The following is a 21,732-nucleotide window of genomic DNA, read 5'->3' on the forward strand; positions in this document are numbered from 1 at the left end:
TATTTTCTTCAATCTTTCTGGGTTCGGTACTTTGTGAGTAACCACATGTCTTCTCAGGGGGCTATTTACCTAAGACGTTTACAATGGCACTACAATGATAGACAATACCAAAACAATATCGTGCACTGTTAGAGCTACATATTACGCAAGGACAACTTGAATCTCCTGGAAGACAACACACAGCTCAGTTGACATTATGGAATAAATTGCTGTGTTAATTCACTACCACACGTAAGCAATGCGTGTCAATTTTTTCTAAAGAGGACAGGAATTTCGTCTTTCGGACAAATGATTAATTAATAGGCCAGTAGCCAGGTTTTTATCCTCAGAAAAGGATCTGTTTCGTCATACGAATGTGCAAGGATCTGTGAGCCTAAGGGCCTCTGCTGGTATGACTTCTGGGTGACCCCTTAAATGGTCTTAATGTCCCCCCAACTTAAACAAAATGGCCTGGAACGCTGCACGTACCACAGGCAACCCAGTGTATCCTCACGGAGGGTCTAGTCTATCTTGGCTTTCAGGTTCTTCGGTGGCAACTGTTGCTGGTGATTCTGAATCGGGTTCTTTCTCTCGTTCGTGTCTAAAGTAATGTCAACAAAACACAAAGATAATTCGAATTGCTAAGATAATTATATAGAACACCAGCTCTTGAGAGGTATAAAAAAATGTTTACAAACGTTATCTTTACTATAAACATACTTTGTATCATCCCCTCACTTCTATTTCAGTCCCAAATATAAATTTTGAATACCTTTACTTTTTTATTCACTTATATAATAATCATAAACTATTAATATTATGACTGTATATGCAACAGGGTGTTAAATTTTGTCACAAGAACATAATGCATGTAATTCATTTCAATTCAGTGCAATACTAGTTTCTGCCTTGTTTAGTCTTGTATGTTTTACCACATATATGCCTGCACACAAAGTATCCATACTCATCTTGCTCTGCAGTGACATCTACATTGTTGACACGACCATGCTCGGTTCTCTCATGGCTAAGTGATAACAAAACAATTTGACACTTAGGAAAGGAAAAAAACCACTTAAATTTACAGCTCAATGAATTCACAATAATGTTAAAGGTGATTTTTTTTCGCCTGGTCACAAAAGTAAAACTCAGGCTTAATATTCAATTATTGATTGGGATTAGACAACAAGTTTACTGTCCATGTCCAAATTAAATGAATGGTATGTCACCATTCCGTACTCTAAAATATTAGTAAACATACTTCACTCGTGTGCAAGGAAACTTGAACTTTTTCCCACATACTCTGCAGGGATAACCAGTTCTGTCAAGCACCCTGAGATCTTCAATTCTGGAATTTGGACGTGCGAGAGGATCCCCTACAATGAATAACAAAAACAACTTGCAATCACTTTCTTTACAAGCCACCTCTCCAGTGGTCACCTCTGTAATAGCCAGGATTTTCCCTCCTATCATGCTCTGATCGACGTTTAAACTCTTAGAGAACCACCCTGGCCACAGTGGACACCTGTATACAACAGCTTTTTATTCCACCTTGAGGTTCGTTGTACAGAGGTTCAACTGATCATGATCAGCCAGCCCTAAGTTACAAATCATGACACATACATGTTAGCACGTTTACACTTGTTGACACTTATGCCAGCGTAAAGAAATATGTTGAATAATAATTTGGGTTAACATGTTAACACAATGATACAATTTCATACCAGCAAAGTGCATCCAGGCAGCTAAAATGTGAGCGATAGTTTCAGAATTAAAGAAATCTTTAAATGAATTATAATCAACTGCTGAACCCTTTTTTGCATTGCTGCTTTCTGCAAAGGATGTCCCCCTTCTCACCTACAGAATCTTCCTTCACAAAGATCTTACCCACCTTAAAACAAATGGGAAGCTTATTTTTTTAATTATTTATTATTAACTTGGTAAAATAATAACTGTAGAATTTGATGATACAGGGATACTGAGAGCTAAATAATAAAATTAGATTTGAAAACTTGAAAGTTCTTGCAATCCACAGAGAGTAAGACAACAAATAAAAAAAAATGATGAAAGAGCAATGAGAGAAGAGCATGCATAATTTGTTTACTATGTTCTGACACATTAAGCCACAGCATCAAAAGTTCAATTTCTGATCCTCTAACAATACCTCAAACAAAATTCTGAAAATGTGGGCTCCAACCATCCAGTCTCTCTGCCTGAGTTTCTCCATTATTAAAAGTCCACTTAACGTTTCTTGCTCGTTCTTCTGTAAGCTGGTCCCCATGCACCACTGTTTCGTGAAGAACCTCTCCATTTTGTACAGGAACATGCTGATCTTGGAAAGACTTCAAAATGTCAACCATATCTCCGGATTTATTGGAATTTAGAAATTCCAACCCAAGTAGAGCATGAAAAAGAGGATATTACAATGAGCACTTCAAGCATTAAGAGCAAATCTTACCAAAAATCAAACATTTTCAAAATTTCGTGGCAACAGCTCAAAAATCAATTCGGCCCATTATCTCATTTTCGGTAGACCTTAATGTAAAACAAAACACTGCATAGTTCATTTTACTAAGTATCGATTAGTTTTCAAGAAAATCGATAATCATCGAATTTTGTGCGATTAACAACCCCTCGCGTTACAAAGTAAAACACTCAAGAGCAATAAAATCTACCACATATTGTTGACTGATGTCAAAAAATACCGTTAAAGCAATTTTTATCAATTCTCGGCTATTTATTTTTAAAATCTAATTTAATTTGCCCGACCTATTTTTATCGAAAAGAAAACTTATCTAAAATTAGCCTATTATTTAAGCTCGTGGTACTGCATATAATTCGTTGAAAACCTAGTGTTTAAAAGTCAAAGAGTTGTTCTTTTAGAGTGCCAAAGGATTTTTTGAGGAAATGATTTAGGGCGAAGAAATTGATTTTTAAAGTTGGATAAATTTCGGTGTTTCAACTTGTCCCAAACGTGACATCACACTGCACCCACACTACACTTGACAGAAGCACCTAAAAAGTTAAGCAGAATGCATTAAGTCACGGTCTATTTTAACGTACAGGATCTAACCTTTTTGTCTTCAAATCAATGAGGAAGAAAACTGTATTTCTGCAGGTCTCATTTGGTTCGTGAAACAAGCATTCAAAATAATTTCCCACGACATGATAGCGGCACGGTGGCATTGTTTGTTTTGCATGCTTTGGTCGTTGGTTTTTGTTGTGCGTTTTCACTGCCTCCATTTTCCTCAAAAATGGTATCGGAGTGCCTTTTGTAAGTCTTTTGTGCCGAAACATTAGTTTTGAACTGAGCAGTAAACGAAAGCAGAACCAAGAGACCTCAAGTCAAAAACATATGTTATCACGTGGGTGGTGTGAAATACCGCTTCATTCAAGTGAAATCTACAACTGCAGAAAGACAGGATTGGAACATGGAACAAGTGACTAGTGGATCTTAGCGATTTTGTTATTGAATATCAGAGTAAAAAAAGAAGGAAAACAAATAGGATCGCTACAGAAAATATGATCGCTATAGAAAAATCATTACCTGAGGAAACAAACATATTCGATGATTATCATGACGATTCAATAAAGAATGCAGAAGGAGAGAACAAAGGGGAAGGTTCAGGAAGCGAGTTTCGTAACCTCCGAGCTGATCACATGGTCAAATAATGGCGAAAATTCCTGTGCCGTTCACGTAACAAGCAAGCATTGATAGTCTTTGTAACCCTGGAATGGCAGAAGGAAAAGTATGCAGACAAATTATCAGGAAAGACAATCGTGGTAACCTGTGGCAGACAAGCCTACCAGTTGTCATCTGGAGTGGTTGAACGTCTGACTGATCTCGACTCATCTCAAGAAGAAGCGGACACCAGGTTACTGTTGCATGCAGCTCATGCCATGAGATCAAAGTTTGTTGTGGTAATAATCGTGTCCGAAGATACAGATGTCTTGGTACTGTGCTTGACTTTCATGAGTTTTATCCCGTCCACTATGTTCATCAAATGCAGTTCCCAGACAAGAGTAAAGTAATGAGATGTTTCAAGGATAGTCGAGCGAATTGGAGCAAGTACATGCAGATCATTGCTGGGATTCCATGCGTTTACTGCCTCTAATACAGTTAGTGCATTTCAGGGACGGGGGAAGGTACTAGTGTTTCGGATCATGGCACAAAATCAAGAGTTCCAGGAAGTATTCCAGAGACTTGGAAGGGAATGGCAGCAGTCTAACGAAACGAGCTCTATTGTGACCTCCAGAGGTTTACCTGTGCTATGTACTGCAAGATGCAGGAACAAATGAAGTCAACGAGCTGCGATACCGGTTGTTCTGCTTGAAGAAAGGGGATGTTGATTCCAATCAGCTACCTCCCTGTGACGACTCACTTCGCAAGCATGCACTGAGAGCTAACTACCAGGCTGCAATTTGGAAATGAAGTCTTCAACAATGCCCCAAAATACCTTCGCCTCTTAGATGTGGCTGGTGCACTGAAGATGGCAGACTGGCGATTGATTGGATGGGTGGTCTACGAGCCCAGAAAGCAGTTCTGGAACTGTCTTTCCAATGCAGCAGGTTGTAATCAGTATCGTTACCTTCCTTAGCTTACAGATGTTGTAAATAGCGAATTTTTCATGTAAATTATGTTTCTAATCAGTTAGCGTGATCTTGTTGGCCTTTAATTATTTAATTATTTAATTATTACTTACTACATATTTGTCAACAATCAATCCTTTTGAAATCAGTATCTTTAATTTGTTAAACTAGTGTTTTAGTGTAACCTAATTGTCTTTTATAGGTGTGTTCTTGTAATTGACTTGCCCCGCCTTGATTAGCTTTCTCTAGCTATTTGCGGGGCAAGCCATCCATTAATTATTGTATTTAGCTAAATAAAGTTGTTGCTGTTGTTGTTGTTGTCCTGTATTTGTGTTAAATTCATACATTCTAAAGCAAAGTCGGTAATTGAAGAAAAAAACCTTAACTTCATACTCAGACATGGCAAAAATGCACTGTTGAAGTAAACTGTTTAATTAATAGAGTTTATTACTCCCATAATGGAATTTATATGATTTGAATGACAATAACGTGCCCCCAAAACAGAAGACACTTAATAATTAATAATGTTTGAGCATCAAACGATATTTAGCTCTTCAGTACGTGTTTGTCTACTAGAAAGGTGCATTCCTCTGATTGTTTCCCTTAATCATTTCCTCAGGTGACATTTGCACAATGGGTGGCTCTATTAGGTTTGAAACAACTGATACCTGGAAACCATACACAAATGCAAACAGAGAAAAACGTGCAAAAAGTGTTCAAAAGTTTGAATCTCCTTTGAAGGATTCCTTGTCTGATGTTGCTAAACATGAGAGGAAGCTCCAGTACATGGCAGACAAAGGCATGCGACAGCTTGGTCCTCCCCGGATTGGAGTATTTGCAGACAGGCAAAGACCAGAGCCCCCTCATTGCAAGATAAATGCATGGCAACAGTTTCTTAACATTGTATACCAAGAGAGTGTACAAAGAAACCTTTTTGACCAGTTTGTCCAAGTTTTAGCTGCCCCAGTACCTGCTGCCCCTATCCCTGAACCAGTATTGGAAGCTCAACAAGAAACACCAGTTGCTGGTTGTGGTTTGGTGTTTCGTGTACCTTCTATCAAGGAACACTACAAGGTTGATAAAGACAAAGTTCAATAAGATCTCCACGCGGTTAATAGGAGATCAAGCCATTGCAATTGCCCGGTATGGGTACCAATTAGTTGATTGAGGGTAAAGTGACTAGCACTAAGTCAACTTGTGCTCCACCTAAGAAATGCTTGTGTTTTGTTCAACAAGGTATCTGCAACAAGAGCAGAGCTATTGGAACTTGAGGAGAATTGCAAACTGTATTTCAAACTCCTTTGTTTATTCTTCCCAAGCAATGTGAATGTAACATCTTGGACAGTGGGTTATGCCCTACCATATCATGCATTAAAGCTCTATGGTATGTATCACGTTGGCTATGGTATAATTTCTCAGCAGGGAAAAGAGGCCAAGCTTTCAGCAGTTAAGAATGACTTGAAACTCAGCAACAGATCAGTCAGGTAAATGGTGGCAAGTGATGAGGGCAAGTTATGTACGAAATGTGTATCTTCCTGAACATCAACCACTACCACAGACATACAAGTCCCACTTTAAGTCAAGAGTACCCCCACATTGTGTTTCTGAAGATGTTTGTAACTGTGGCAGAATTAAGCAAGTGGATGGTGATCTTTGCCATTCATTTCTCCAAAGTCAAGACATTGTCAACTCAGCAGGCAGCAGAAGTTATCCTCTCAGCTTGTAGAGATTTTCAAGCCATATCTATGTCCTGATTCAGAATGTGGTCACCGGTTTGCTGACAATGTTGATCTACAGTTACATGAGTTGCTGCACAATGGAAAAGAAGCAGTATCTTGGAGTGCTAAGAACCCAAAAGAGATTACTGTTGTAGAGCTTAAAGCAGAACTTACGAAAAGGAACCTTTCAACTGGTGCAAAGAAGGACATTTTGATCAAGCGACTTGAAAGTAGTTTTTTCTTCTGACTGATCTCTATACATTATCTCACAGTATAAGTTGGAAGAATTTGTTAAAAGGTCAAAGCAAAATCAATTTCCTCAGGTGATCATTTCATTCATTCTCCTAACCTATTCCCTTGATTAAGTATTGATATGATGGGCAGAAATTTGATATTGGTCACTCTTGGTACTTAAAGGGTTAATCATATGGCAGCCATGTTGTCCCCGGAAAATAAAAAAGCTTTGTTCTACCCAGGACAAAAGCCTTTTTATTCTCCATGGACAATATGGTGCCATGTGATTAAGGAAAGAGTAATGGAGATTGATTGCCTGCCAAAGTTATTGATCCCACGTGAGCCACAAGACATGTTTGCGAAATCATTATTCAAACAGTCGTTGATGTATAGTGTTCCATTCTTACATCAAATATTTCTGTAAATTATGAGCATATTTAAAAAGTTAATTGAGATATTATTACCATGGAAAAAACACGCTAGATTTTTATTTTTATTTTTATTTTAAACACACTAGAATTCTAGTCCCAGAACAGTTTTTTGAGCAAATAAAAAGAAAAACTCTTGTTTTAAGGATATGTCTGATTTGGAAGTTAGATTTAGCTCTTGTGAAATTTGCATATAGTTACTTTGTAAATTTCACTAGAGTCAAATCTATCTTCTAAAATACTTTTTAGGTCAACAAAAAATACCCTGGGATTAGAATTCTCGTCTTTTCAATCAGCAAATAGGATTCTTATCTCTGGAAATTTTTATGAGTGTGTACATACCAACATTACAAAATAAAACTTTTGAATAAGAATAGTGAGTCATGATAACTGGTAGTTACTGTCTAAGTTAGTTATTCATCAGTTGTTATTCATCAGTGACTGCAGACTTGAGTCAATTGCATAGTTATCTTCAGTGTATCTTTGGATGTAGAAGGACACGCAGGCTCTCTGGTTCTTTATTACATACTCAATACAGAATGGTGTAGACTTGGAAACAACTATCGTTGATTTTCCATTGTAAACCGATTTGTTTTTCTGTCCTGTCTTTGACGGAACCTTTTTAAAATGTCTCTTAGCAAAAAACGTTTCCCCAGAGAAGCGAGCGGGTGAAAAGAGCCTTCTTAATGAGTTCATTTGAGTTAGAGTTATCACATGTTTACGACCATCACGAGTGGTGTTGACTTCACCAGAGTATCCGCGGCACAGTGTTAACAAATGACGAAATATGACCCAGGGAAAGAACAAAGACCTGTAGCCTTGGATCTTGAAAGTTTTGATCTGAGAGTTTTCCCAAGTTCAAACAGGTAAGAATCGATAACAGGACTGACCAGCTCAAGTTTGTTCCCAATTACTTCTTCAAGTTGGTTGTCCATGTTTAGCATACCATAATTTGGCTTTCCAGTTGCTCCTCGTACGGCCTTGATCCATTCTCTTTCCACCGAAAATTTCATCTCTAACATGGAGGTATTCCAGAACCTTTCACCACGTTCTTGATCATCCTTTGATGCTTTCAAATCGAGCACGGAACTTCACACAACAGACGCCATGTTGAAACAGTATTCTATACCTGTTTATAGCACCAGGGTGAATACCGCTGAAAATATGTGAGCCAGCACGAGTGGGATAGTTTTTTTCAAGCGGGTGACCAGCATGAACTGTTAATATTCTATTTCGTTGAAAAAACATACAAAATATTCGGCGAATATCACAATCGGGCTGTACAAGGGAAAGTATCCTGTTTCCTTGGTAACCAAATCAGTTAAATATTGTTTGAAATGAATAACCAATGGGGTACCCTAAAATGTCCAAGTATAGTTTGATTTCCACTAAATGGTCAAAAGATACGAATTTTTCGATACTTTTCCCTATTTATAAATATAATAGCAGTTCCTTGGCAACTATTGACATTCACTGTGAAGCGATATTTTGCTGATATCACTTTATCTTGTAATATGTTATGATTTGAATACTTATTAAATTTAAACATAGAATTTGGGGCATTATGAGTACATCTAAGTTACAAAGTAAACTTCATGATTTGAAGCATTCAAAGGCAAAAAATAACGTTTCTACGGTATTCGTTGCCATGGCAACGAAATAAACACACGTGACTTGCTGGAAAGAAAGGTATAATAGATATACATAACATATCCAAGTATCCGTTCTTGAGGATATCATGGTCCAAAGATATTAATTTTTTAATGTGGAGCATTATGCAAAAATTGCCAGATTTTTTATCCTACTGGATACCCCACCCCCTTCAAATTTCAGCTCATTGATATCATGGATTTTCATAAACTTCAATAAATGTAGATTAAAAAAATCCATGATAGCACTGGTCCCTCCAATTGGTACAAAAAACCATATTTTAGGGGTCTTGGCCCATGGACTATCTTTTTGTTTTATATAATGAAGAAGTAAACTTTATTCGCATAAAAGCTTATGGTGATGTCTATCGTGTGTTGGTCCTCTAATAGATCATAGGGAAGAGCCAATCAAAAAACGAGAATAACTTGGGTTATTATATAAATAATAATAGCACACTGTAGAATAAATGTATAACAAAGCTTGTCTTACAAAATAGATATTTCACTTGGATAATAGGAACTTTTTCATCTCTTTGTTAAAAAGACACTATTAGAATGATTAATAAAATCCGGAATACTATTCCAGATATCAATCATTTTATTACAGGTTGAGTAGATGCTGTAGTTTGCTCTATTAAACGTTTTATGCAGATTCCTCGAACTTCTTGCATAATAATTATGCATTTTGGAATTAAGAGTACAAAAATCTTAAAATATAGTGGCAGTGCGTTATGGTTAAAGCTAAAGCTGGGAGAACCAGTCAAAAGATCATTTTTGTTTAAAATACCAAACTTCTTAAAAAGTGTCAAGGATGTAGAATCATAAGTGGAAGAAGGCTTCACTGGATATACAGAATTCATTTTCTTTGTCACCGGAGTTGTTCTTCCCTACATCTTTTAGAATTGGAACTAACAATGGAACTAGTAATAGAACTAAAGAGAAGTCCTGTAAATCTAGTTCACATCATCGACAATCTACATCTTTTAAGTCCAAAAAGGCTTCACGACGGAAGAATAAAACCTGTGGTATGATTTTAAATTGCAATGGCCTCAAAGGATCTGACCATATTGTAAAATTCCAAGCCCTCCTGGACCTTCACAATCCTGACTTTGTTCTGGGGACTGAATCCAAGTTGTGTTCGGAAATTTCAAGTTATTCCATCTTTCCCCCAAATTATACAGTACTTAGAAAGGATAGAAATCGTTTTGGTGGCGGCGTTTTTCAAGCTTTAAATTCTGATCTGACCTGTGTGCCAGAGTTCGACTTTGCCGTAGACGACTGTGAAATTATATGGACCTCGCTTCATTTAGCCAACTGCAAGACCCTATTTTTATCATCTTATTATAGGCCACCAAACTCATCCGTTAATTCACTTGATCATAAGACGTGTGTTTGCCAAAGTACCAATCATCTAATATCATCATGGGGGGCGACTTCAATCTTGGTGACATTGATTGGGATACAGATGTCCCAACTCCAAATAATCCCTCTACGGCATCTCAACACCAGAAATTTCTGCAGATTATTCATTTTCTCAGCATGTGAAAGCCTCTACTAGACCCACATCTGGGAAGGTCCTGATTTGTTATTGTCAACCTATCCAAATGCTGTTGGTGACACATTGAATATCTCTGGGCTGAGAGATCACCTCGCTGTTATATTCGAAATTAAATCTAAAGCTTACCAGATCTGTTAAGCCTCCACCCAAGGTGTATTTATATAACAAAGGTAGCTTTGATGGCCTACAAGAATTCATGTCAGATTCGTCATCTGCATTTTTTGCTTCAAAACCTGAGGAGAGGTAAGTTGAAGAGAATTGTAACATGTTTAAAACATCTCTGAAAGCTGGTATGAGTCAATTTATTCCACAAATGCCATCTCCATCGAAATTCAAGTTACCCTGGATTGATATCAACCTCAAAAGAGAAATGCACAAGAAAGATCGCCTGCCTAGAAAGGCTATTCACTCTAAAAACAACCAACATTGGGAAGCATTTAATTATCAATGCAACCTTGTTTTCAAAACCTATAAAGGAAGCTCACCATCACTATCTTGATGATGTTATTGGCAATAGTCTAACAGACAACCCAAAGAAGTTTTGGTCATATGTAAGGAATAGCAAATCCGAGAACCTTGGTATTCCCCCAGTAAAGAACAGTGACTCATCTGTATGTGTAACTGATAAGGATAAAGCAGAGTCTCTAAATTCTTATTTCCATTCTAGCTTTAATCAGGAGCAGATGCCATTTCCTAATATTGGTATATCACCTTTTTCATCAATTGCAGACTTACAGATTTCAACAGCAGGGGTCTTTAAACAACTGTCTCAATGAAATCCTAAGAAAGCATGTGGGCCTGATGAAATTCCAGCAAGAGTCTTAAAGGAGGTTTCACAATCAGATTCGTGTTGGCTCTCTTTCATCTTCCAACAATCATATCATTGTAATACCGTTCCATCGGATTGGTCCAATGCCTTAGTTACAGCAATTTTTAAGAAAGGTAACAAGTCTGACCCAGCAAATTACCGCCCAATTTCATTAACTTGTATCTGCTGCAAGAGAATGGAGCACACTATTCTTAGTCATATGTCCAAACACCTCTCATTGAATTTATTGATCAACAACATGGTTTTAGAGAGAAATTTTCTTGCAAGACACAGCTAATTCTGCAGTACACGACTGGGCGAAAGGCATTAATCTTCGTCGTCAAACTGATGTGATCTTGTTGGATTTTTCCAAGGCATTTGACTTTGTGCCTCATGAACGTTTGCTTGCCAAACTTGATTTTTATGGAAGTAGAGATAAAATGCTTAGTTGGATTAAAGGTTTCTGTCTAACCGCACACAGAATGTTTCAGTCAATGGAGTTCTCTCCTCATTGAGACCTGTGGTATCTGGAGTCCCCCGGGGTTTTGTCTTGGGGCCGGTGCTGTTTATTTTGTTTATCAATGCTATTTCATGCTCTGTTCAATCAAATCTTCATCTATTTGCGGATGACTGTGTATTATACAGAAAGATGGTTACCCATCAGGACTGTCTAGTTCTATAGCAAGATCTTCGTCGTCTTTTCCTTTGGTCAAAGACTTGGCAACCTACCTTCAACGTAACTAAGTGCTACCATCTAGGGATAACCTGCAAGAGGATATCTCTCAATTTTAATTATCCCTCTCAAGAGTCTCTTCTGCGACTTACCTGGGGATAATTTATCCTGGAACAATCATTGTGATATTATTTCTAAGAAGGCGAATTCAACCCTTGGTCTTCTAAGACGAATCTTATCTTGTTGTACTCCAGAGGTTAAGAGCACAGTGTATCTTACACTTGTACGCCCTAAACTGGAGTATGCCAGTTGCGTATGGAACCCTAACACGCAGTGTAACATCGATAAGATAGAGATGGTCCAACGTCACGCAGTCAGATTTGTTTACAACGATTATTTGCCTTTCAGCCATGTCTCTCCATTAATCAAAGCCCTGGGATGGGACTCCTTGGAACATTGTGGACTGACTAACCAAGTGCTTATGTTTTATAAGATTTATGCACGGCTTGTTGGTATTTCCTTACCACCTGAAGTATCTTGTAATACAAGAGCCTCTAGATTTGCTAATTGTGCACCATTTTGCCAACTTGCGACACTAACTAATACTTATAAATATTCTTTTTACCCTAGAACTATGAGAACCTGGAACAGTTTACCTTTAGTTTTAATTCCTAATTCATTAGATGATTCAAGGCCATAATTTCAAGCATGTAGATTACTTTTTTTTTAAATTGTTTAATTCTAATATGCAAATTTTATTGCATGTTTATATGTACATATATCTTAAGCTTTTGTTTTAAAACTCCTAGTATAGTGATTCTGTTTTAGGAGTATACTTATTAAAGATTAAAGATTAAAGATTAAAGTGATAATTCTTAAAATCTTTTGTAATGTCAATACCTTACCTAGTCCTGTTGGATAATTATTACCCCATATTATACTGAAATGTAGGTATCAACTATGGTTGCCTAAATGTAGCAAAATTCGACAGGGCTTGTATACGTTCAATATATCATACATATTGGAAATAAAACTGCTATAGATTCGTTTTTTTGGTATATATATTTGATACACATGTAGCAAAATTCAACAAATTCTTTTAAGTATTTGCTGAATTATTTCTTTCAATATCCATTTGATAACCTGACCTCAACATTCATTCGATAATTCAACTCAATATCCATTCGATCCCACATGTGACCGATATATCCATATTAGGAAAGTGGCACAGAAAGGCTTGGTTACTTATGCTGTTGCAAAATGGCAGAGATCGAGTGGGAAAGTCTTGCATCCTGTTTCCTTAATTTACTTGATAAATGAGAGCTAGCCTTTGATGAGGCCGCCGAAGCATTTAATGGTGTTGAGCTAGCTCTCTCTGTCATTCGTCATATTGCGGATAGTGCAGACGAACAGCAGTCTTTGTTTTTAGAGATTCATCAACATTTGTGGCAGCAAGTTGTCGATATTGGAAGAAGGACAACAAGTGCAGTAGATTTGGGAATACCATCCACTTCGAGCAATAGGCGTGGGAGGCTTTTCTTCAATATACCAGCAATTGTTCTTGAAGAACTGAGGGGGATTGGTTTTACATGGTCTGACATTGCAAAAATGCTAAATGTTTCTCGTTGGACGATCAGCAGACGTGTAAAGGAGTATGGCATGAAAGGTCTTTCCAAATTTTCTGACATGACAGACGCAGAACTAAATCACATAATCGAAGATTATATCTCACGCCATGGATCTACCACAGGGCAGTCATATATCATGGGGCAACTAATATTATATACATACATAATATACATACTTAATTGACTGCTCCCCACAGGGGCTTTTCAGGGCCAATGAAACACAACAAAACGAAGGAACAGAACAACAACAACAATTGTTAAGAATCCCAACTGGCCAGAGGCAAACCAGTTACTTATTTACAAGTGCAGCTGGGAAGTTGAACGAGGGACTACCAGGATCAAATTCAACGAGTGGTCAGACGGGGTCTTGAACCTGGGATCTCCAGGTCTCAAGGCAAGTGCCAGGACCACTGGGCGACACTACCTCCATCTCTTGGACTTCGACTTCAGTGTGACCGTGTCAGGGCAAGTTTAACGAGAGTAGACCCAGAAAACACTGCTCTTCACTGGGCATGTGTCATAACAAGGCGAGTTTATAGCGTTCCGTGGCCTAATTCACTGTGGCACTGGGGGTACGTTGTTCATGGATGTATCAATGGCCTTTCTCACATGATAATATATTTGAACTGTGCCACCAACAATTACTCAGTTACACTTTTGAACTTGTTCCTTGAAAGAACAAGAGAATTTGGAAGGCCCTCTCGTTTCCGTGGTGATCACGGTGAGGAAAACATTGGTGTTGCTCAATACATGACCCAAGTAAGAGGAGACAACAGAGGTAGCTTTATAACAGGTCCTTCAGCAAGGAACCAAAGATTTGAAAGACTTTGGCATGTGGTGTTTCGATGCACGACTTTCTGTTTTATTGAGTTTTGTACTCTCTGGAAGGCAATGGATACCTCAATGTTAACGATCCCATTCACCTTTTTCTTTAACATTACGTTTTCAAGCCCAGAATAAACTTCGCAATAAATGAATTTAAAGCCGCTTCAAATCTGAGGCCTGTTCGCACTGAAAACAACTGGACCCCAGTGAGAATGTGGGTCAGTGGTTCTGCTGCACGTTACAATGCCGACATCACAATGGCAGAAACAGAGGCACAGCTGCAACCTAATATAGAGCTTTATGGTGTTGACCCGGGAGGACCAGTACCTCTGGAAGAGCATGCGGCTGTAGAAGTTTTATGATATCTACAGCCCATTTTCCTCAGATGTGCTTCAGCAACTCAAGTTAACCACAAGCATTTGGTCGGATGGTCTAGACTTTTTCTAAAGGCTGACATGAAAGTGCAACAGAATGTTCATTATTATAGCAATAATTGAGGCAGTCACCCTTTAGCTGACAACTTATGGAAGTCACAAATTTTGGTACAAAGTCATCTGCATAGTTAAAATTACTTGACTCTACACCTGAAAGATGCAAATCCCATGTACTCTTTGTTTCGATAATTATGATTGGCTGAGAGAAGTGCAGTTTTTAGTACACAATATGCACAAAAAAGGTAACAAAATGCAAGGTTTGTTTTCATGCTAATGTGGCTTTTGACCAGACAAAGAGTGACAGATGGTCACACTTGAAACACATGATGCCCATATTACCTTACATCTACTCACTAACTCATGATAAGTGAACAATGGTTGATTAACACAAACCCTGTGAAAGTGAATCTCCCTTTAAATAGACTGGGAAGCCGAACTGTTACCATGGAATCAAAGAAGATCTTTAAAAAAATAACGGGTCATTCTTACTCTCTTTTAAGGGCCTTTCAAATAAACAAACATAGTTTTTTACTTCATAGGCACTCTAAAAGATGCAGTCAAAAGGGCACATGCGCCAGTCCTTATCTTTATCCCAAGGCTAGGTGGCTGATCCTATTTCGTGTTTGTACTGCTTTCTCTTGTGCTAAACATATGTTTCAGGATTGCATTCTGAGGGAAACAAGTCCTTGAAAAATAGTCTTGGGTCTGTTCAAATTCATTCTGACTTTGATTTTCACTCTAATTAGAGAGTCACGGTGAATAATTTACCCACTTACAACAAAAATACTGAACCAGACTCCACATGAACTCCTTTTTAATTTGGTATATTGACTATATATCTGAATCAGACATCTTACAAGCTGTAGTAGATGTACAAACTTCACATAACATTGTATAACGTCAACAAAGTGTAAGGGTTTGCAATGTGTTTTGAAAGATCGTTCACACCTGAAAATGCCTCTTTAATTTACAATTGGACGTAACAACCTCCATGCATTGGGGGGTTCCTTTTCTTGCTATGAATAATAACAATTATTTTAAATTTTGAAACTGAAAGAAACCATAGTAATTTTATGACCTTACCTTAAACTCAAGTACAAATGTTAATTAAGCCAAACCAGATCCAGCTTCTCTCTTAAGTAACGTTTCCATGGCAAAGTGAAATTGCAGTTCAGAATCTGTCTCTACCGCTACTTTTTGTGATATGCAAAGTTGAATGCATGAAATCGATCTAATCTTGTTGGATAAACTGTAACAATCCCCTCATGAGTTGCACCGAGATCTAAGAAATCATAAACCCCAATACATTTGTCAAATGATTCTTTGAATGCAGGGAAAGAGGTATAACAAGTAGGCAGCTATAGCTTCCAGAAGCAAGTGTTTGCTTTGGGATAAATAGCCCTTGGATCTCTTGCAACGCCAACAGAAGTCTTTCTCTCTCCAAGATAGGATGGGATGTAAGGTGTCCCAGTAAAGAAATGAATAAATTCCTGCAGTGGGGTTAGTGCTTCTGGACGAAAACTGTTTCCTGGAATTTAATTTAACAGAACATCATTATTCAACAATTTTCATACCTTACAGTTTTCAAAGAAAACACTTTATTTTATAATTTTGTGTACTTTTTCAATGAAATGCATTTTTCCCAATCATATCCTTAAGGCATATGCTGCCAAGACTTTCCTATTAAAATGTAACTACAGGTACGCCCGAAAGTGTTATCAAGCATCATGAAGCCAATAGCGAAAGGTTTCAGTAGTGATGTTAAATCACAAACTATGACACAGTTGTACAGAACTTGCAATCTACAGATGCAGATTTATTAAGAGTTCACTTGGTGGAATAACATTTACCAGCAAATGCTACACTGTCAGTGCACTTGAAAATGAATAACTGCCCCATATCCTCTAGGTTAGATAACAAAGATTACCTTCAGCTCTACTTTCAGGCTTGGCAACATATGCCTTAAGAAAATCCAAGGCTCTTTCTTGACTACTAGTAAGTGAGGTGTCGTCTTCAGCCACAATCAAATTTTGAACTTCTTCAACTGAGGAGGTTGCTTCAGTTTTCTTTGTAAACACCAATGGAGAGATGCACGTATGACTCTTGGAATGACAACAGAGAAAGACTATCCATGCCTTTCATGATATCTTCGATTTCATTCTTTCTCTTGATAATTACTTGCTGAAGTAAGATCTTCTGTACAGCCTTATGTCTGTTGCCCTCTTAAAGGTTGACCACTGCACAACAGCAGGGTTTTGAATCCTCAAATTTGGCAACTGATCCTTAGTAGACTTAAGGATTAAAGATATTGTTTCTCTGACATCGATATCTGGGACATCTTCAATACAAGTACTGATAAGGGCTTTGTCCAAATCATGTGTTTCAATGTAAGCTACTACAGCTGGAGACATCCAAATAAATCCCTGCCCTCCATGCAAAACTGAATGTGCCACTGCTTTTCCAGCAGTTATAAATGCACCATCATCAAGGAGGTCCCAATTATGTACAGGAATAGCAAACAGCCACGACCAAGTGCATAAACGCCCTTGTAGGTCCTCCAGCATCAGCACCCAATTCTTTTAGATTACCCGCTGCAAATGTGACATTAGGTCTTTTCTTGAGATCATTTATACTTGCTTGAGTAAGTCACCTTCTCTTTTCACATTGATTGGGTAGTCTTGCCCTGAATTGTCAGCTATTTTCTCTTGAAAGGCAGATAGGAAGGACTTTGGTCTGCAGGGAGCTGTACATTTCCCAGTCAGCGAGGCTGGTTCATGAAGTGATTATTTGGCTGAAAAATTATCAACAGAAGGAAAATGCTGATCAATAGAGAGGAACTTTACACAATTCCCCTATTCTTGTAATAATGTTGGTATCAATTTATATTGTAAACATTATGATACATTTGCTATCATCCAAAAAAAAAGGAAAAGAAAAAGGAAAATTCATATCTCATGAAGGGAACAGAGCAGGACAACCAAACTTCTTTAGGGACCATGAGGGGTGCAATCAGATGGTTCAAATCTAAGAGGAGAACTGTAAAACGACTTGAACAAAGTTGTTTACAGCAGCCAAGGGAATCAAGGTCTGACACAAACTGAACTAATGGCCGAAAAAAAAAATCGGTTCAACTTGTCAACATACAACAAAATCTTGTCTGTTGACAAGATTCGCCCCAAATATAAATGCCAAACATTAATGGTACTAATGGTAAGCCAACAGAGAATTTCCTATTTCCAACCTGGCAGAAATATTACATTGTAGATTCTAAGTACTGTATATAATCTAACAACCCATGTATTTAAGGGAAATTAGTTGTCTTCCCAGATCCCCTAGACTCCAAATCAAGATCCTGAGTACCCCTGGTTTTTTCTTCTAGGCTTTGCCCATATCACACATTAATAAAAGTTTTTTCACTTACCCTTGTCATCACTGATAATCGTGTCAATGGCATGTGCTAAATCAATTGAATCCTTAACAACTTCTTGAAGATACGAGTCAGGGTGGGTTGGAAACATCATTGTCAGTCTGTTTATTATTTTGGTATCATCATCACCTTTATCGTCCACCAACTGAGGCTCTGAAGATACTTCTGTAATACACATAACAACATCAGGTGCTGCATTGCAGCTGTAGGGGCTCTCTTCATCCTTTGAGTTATCACTGATGTATTCATTTATATTCCTGTTCTTGTTGAGTCTAACATATATGGCACCCTGTTCAGCCAGTGATCTGACCTGTTTATACCCAATCTCCTGTCCCTGCTTGAAGGCAGGAGTTGAAACTTTCTTGCCTTTGACTTTTACAAAATCAAAGTCTTCACATCGGAGATCTTCTGTCCTGGTAATTAGTACCTCATTAATACATTCCCTTACTGACAACTCATCTGCATTGGTTAATATGTCAACCATGCCAGTGCACAAGATATCTGGAATGACGTCAGGAATAGTCCTGTCTGGGTTCTTAAAGTCTTGCGGGTCAGCACATTGTAATAAAACTAATTCAAATGACTTCAGCTCAACTGGTGCTTCTTTCTTCTGGGATGGCATAACATAGCTACGGGCTGTTATTTTTTGCCTTTTTGGAGGTTGAAAAGCAGCACTGGTGTTAACAGAAGAACTTTGCATTCGTGAACTGTTTAGGAGGATGAGATTCCTTGCTCTACTGACAAGCGACTGAAGCCCAGATGTACTTTGCGCTTGCCTTGGCAAAGAAGTGTCTAGAGATTAGACAAAAAAATATTTTTCAATGTGTAATCGCAGAAAATATTAATTACCTCCTCTCAGAAAGAAGAGATTATAATTTTCACGGGAAAGAGGACATTTGCATAATAGAGCTTGAAGTCTAAAAAGTGTGTGTGTGTGTGTGCTTTGTGGGGGAAGGGGCATACGTAACTAAACTGTGATTTAGTGTGTGTGTGTGTGTGTGTCCACCCAACCGAAGTTACAAGGACCGAACTAGTGTTACACACCAACGTTGCGAGGACCACCGTAGTTGCGAGGACCGATACCTGGTCCTCGTAACCCTTAAGGCTCTAAACGGTCTAAAACGAACAGCAATGTCTTCCTGACTAGTTTAAGAGCTGGTCCTCGTAAACCACCGAAACCGTGTGTAAAATGGCGGTCCTCGCAAACCACCCAACATGGGTTTCCGGTTTACTTGACATTTCCATTACTATCTGGATACTTTGGGAAGAGTATCGCAAGCTGAGGATAACAGTCGACATACCCTCTAATAAAAGTCCCTTTCAGATCCTTTTTACACTCTACTTTAAATTTTTGATTATACACACCATTTTGTGGTCCTCACAACGTTGGGGTGTAAACAAAGGATATTCCCTGAATGTAAAAAACACTTGCCCATCTAAATGCTACTTTGTTTAACAATTATTCGCCGAAGGCGAAGTGATTATCGGTGAATATCCACCGAGACGAAGTCGAGGTGAATATTCACCGATAATCACTGAGCCTGAGGCAGATAATTGTTTTAGTATAAATACACAGGTGATTATTTCAAAAAAGAGAGGAAAAAAAAAAAACATTTCAACACGAAATCATTTTCACTTACAGTGGCAAAACGACTACTGGCAGCCATTTTGCCCGTCGAGGTGATTATCGGCTCATAATCCGAGATAGCGAGCCAATGAGAGCGGGCAATTTTGTAAAATCACCTGTGTATTTATACTAAATGCAATTATTTCCATCCTTGTCTTTGGTTATAGAGCAACGGTCGTCTATGGGAACAGTTATTACTCCATGGCAGCTATCGTCATGCTTTGCTTGAGACTGCTGCGGGTCACTACGGACTGAATGAGAAAACTGGATCGCTCCACCAGCTATCTTTTAATTACACTAAAATGACCACTTCTTAATCAAATTTTAACCTAGTTTCAAGGCTTTGGGGAATAAAACAAAAGAAATTTTACACTGATCTAAGAAACTCATTTTAACCCCAGTTAAATTCCCCTTTCTCTTATAAATTATCAAACTTAGTAAAAAAATACAATGGAATCAAGGTAAAAAATTAATAGTTTTAATTTCCGCACTTTATCTTCATCACATAGAAGAACTGTATACTGTATACTGTATACAGCGACGTCAAAGTCGTTTTTTCCTACTCGGTATTCTCTACCGCTTGTCTAAAATGACAAATTGTTGATTTACCATGGAAACGACTTTTTTGTTGAGCAACAGGCCCCTCGACCACTTTTGCAATGTGTTTGGAGTCCCAGAAAATGATGACATAGTGAATTAGAAAGAATGTAACTGCTTCCACAGATGGCGCATCCTAATTCCACAGTATTTTGGCGCCGTTCATGACCCACCGAATAAAGCAGAACTTAGCAAGGGGTGGTACCACTTTTCAATTGTGAGAAGGCTTCTTTTGATTCAGTTTCTTTGCTGTTATACTGCAAATTATAGAAAGTCTATTTGGTTTTTAATGCAAAGTTTCTTAACTTCCTTTTTATACGCGCTTTAAGAAAAACAAAGAGGAATTGTGGAATTTGAAAAAAAAAATGGGATAATTTACTTCAGAGATCATTATACAAAAATAAAAAGCTCGGATAACACAAAGGGTTTGTTTTACATAAAGTATTGTTGTCTCTGACAAATTGTAATTACCCTAATTTTCTTTTTGGACTCCCACCGCTCTTGCTAAGATCTGCTCCAGCAGTAAAATCATACACCGCGCAAACCCAGAGTTTTTTAAGACCAGCAACACATATGCCATATGCCAAGGCGCCCACCTTCAGTAAGTTATATGAGGCCGCCTTTAATAGGGGTTTACACCTTAAACAGCTAAAATGCAGCAGAACCACTATCAGGCCAGCCAACACGGATTCTTCTCCAGAGTTGCTATTCACCAGAAAAGTCGGTGACCACAAACTAATTATGCTTTACCTGCACATCAACGGCAGACCCAGCGCTGGTAATGAGGCTGGAGAAATCAAATCCTTCATTCAAATTTTTTGAACCACTGCTGGATTTGCCAGCAAAGAAAGAGACCATGGAACTGTAGTTTTTTTACGATGACAATAGGTGTTCCAATTAATCAGCCACCTCTATTGCATCTACCTGGAGGCCCCGATGGTGGTTCTTATTATAGTTCTTGCCACTGTAAAGCAACCACCCAAATCTGATAGATTTTGTTCGGTTACATTTTGCCCATGTCCAATCTGAATGACATGAATCAAAATCTCAACGTAACTGATTCATGCCATGTCTACCAAGTCGAGACCCTGTCATGGGAAAATCAGCGAAACTATGCAGTCTTGAATAACAGCTTATAGACCCTATGCAAAAATGGCTGCCTTTAAATTATTCTTTTGTTCATATTTAAGATAGCCCAACTAACCTCGTTTTTGAGACAAAAATTCTAAAGAATTTGTTATCCCGAACGAGGTTAGTTGGGCTATTTTGAATATGAACAAAAGAATAATTTAAAGGCTGCCATTTTTGCATGAGGTCTATGTTATGCGCAACAGTTGCCAGTTGAAGTCTCCAAAGCCTTACTGTTGAAACAAAACCATGCTCCGACAGCAACTCATGTTAACTTCTGGCAGTGAAAATCTCCTTAAAATTTCCTTAAGGGTGGTTGCTTCACAGAGGGATTGTACAATGATTCCGAAATCATTCCAAAATCTATTAATATTTCGTGAAAAAGTAGACTTCTTTCTATAATTATACAGTCAGATTACTTTTCAGCTTAAC

Source organism: Montipora foliosa, chromosome 11, assembly GCF_036669935.1.
Source record: "Montipora foliosa isolate CH-2021 chromosome 11, ASM3666993v2, whole genome shotgun sequence".
Classification (NCBI taxonomy): Eukaryota; Metazoa; Cnidaria; class Anthozoa; order Scleractinia; family Acroporidae; genus Montipora; species Montipora foliosa.